Genomic DNA, 1886 nt, shown 5'->3' with positions numbered 1-1886 from the left:
GTTTAAGTATAAGAGTAATTGTGGCTTCATAGAATGAATTGGGTAGAGTGCCTTCAGTTTCTATTTTGCAGAATAGTTTGAGGAGTGTTGGTATTAGGTCTTCTTTGAAGATTTGATAAAACTCTGCACTAAACCCATCTGGTCCTGGGCTTTTGTTGGTTGGGAGACTATTAATGACTGTTTCTATTTCCTTAGCAGATATGATCTGATTTAATTTAACTTTGGTAACTGGTATCTGTCTAGAAGACTGTCAATTTCATCCAGGTTTTCCAGTTTTGTTGAGTATAGGCTTTTGTCATAGGATCTCATGACTTTTTGGATTTCCTCCGTGTCTGTTGTTATGTCTCCCTTTTCATTTCTGATCTTGTTAATTAGGATACTGTCTTTGTGCCCTCTAGTTAGTCTGGCTAAGGGTATATCTATTTTGCTGACTTTCTCAAAGAACCAGCTCCAGGTTTGGTTGATTCTTTGTATAGTTGTTTTTGTTTCTATTTGAATGATTTCAGCCCTGAGTTTAATTATTTCCTGCCTTTGACTCCTCTTGGGTGAATTTGCTTTTTTGATCTAGCGCTTTCAGGTATGCTGTCAAATTGCTGGTGTATGCACACTCCAGTTTCTGTTTGGAGGCACTTAAAGCTATGAGTTTTCTTCTCAGGACTGCTTTCATTGTGTCCCATAACTTTGGGTATGTTGTGGCTTTATTTTCACTAAACTCTAGAAAGTCTTTAATTTCTTTCTTTATTTCTTCTTTGACCAAGTTATCATTGAGTAGAGTGTTGTTAAGCTTCCATGTGTGTGTGGGCATTCTATTGTTTATGTTGTTATTGAAGAACAGCCTTAGTCCATGGTGATCTGATAGGATGCAAGGAATTATTTCAAACTCCTTGTATCTGTTGAAGCCTGATTTGTGACCAAGTATATGGTCAATTTTGGAGAAGGTACCATGAGGTGCTGAGAAGAAGGTATATCCTTTTGTTTTAGGATTAAAAAGTTCTATAAATATCTGTTAAATCCATCTGTTTCATAACTTCTGTTAGTCTCAGAAGTTCTGTTTTTGTTTAGTTTCTGTTTCCATGATCTGTCCATTGCAGAGAGTGGGGTGTTAAAATCTCCCACTATTATTGTGTGCTGTGCAATGTGTGTTTTGAGCTTAAATAAAGTTTCTTTTATGAATGTAGATGCCCTTGCATTTGGGGCATAGAGGTTCAGAATTGAGAGTTCATCTTGGTAGATCATACCTTTGATGAGTATAAAGTGCCCCTCCTTATCTTTTTTTATCACTTTAGGATGAAAGTCAAGTTTATTAGATATAAGAATGGCTACTCCATTTTTTTTCTTGGGACCATTGGCTTTGAAAATTTTTTCCATCCTTTTATTCTGAGGTAGTATCTGTGATTGTCACTGAGTTGGGTTTCCTGTATGCAACAAAATGTTGGGTCCTGTTTATGTACCCAATCTGATAGTCTATGTCTTTTTATTGGGGAATTGAGTCCATTGATATTAATAGATATTAAGGAAAAGTAATTTTTGCTTCCTGTTATTTTGTTGTTAGAGTTGGAATTCCGTTCATGTGGCTATCTTCTTTTAGTTTTGTTGGAAGATTACATTTTTGCTTTTTCAGGGATGTAGTTCCCCTCCTTGTATTGGAGTTTTCCATTTGTCACCCTTTGAAGGGCTGGATTTGTGGAAATATATTGTGTGAATTTGGTTTTGTCATAGAATACTTTAGTTTTTCCATCTATGGTAATTGAGAGTTTTGCTTGGTAATGTAGTCTGGGCTGGTATTTGTGTTCTCTTAGGGTCTGTATGGCATCAACCCAGGATCTTCTGGCTTTCATAGTCTCTGATGAGAAGTCTGGTGTAATTCTGATAGGTCTGCCTTTATA

The sequence above is a fragment of the Mastomys coucha genome, unplaced genomic scaffold (genome assembly GCF_008632895.1).
Source record: "Mastomys coucha isolate ucsf_1 unplaced genomic scaffold, UCSF_Mcou_1 pScaffold7, whole genome shotgun sequence".
NCBI classification, from domain to species: Eukaryota; Metazoa; Chordata; class Mammalia; order Rodentia; family Muridae; genus Mastomys; species Mastomys coucha.
Note: the sequence above shows the minus strand (reverse complement) of the source record.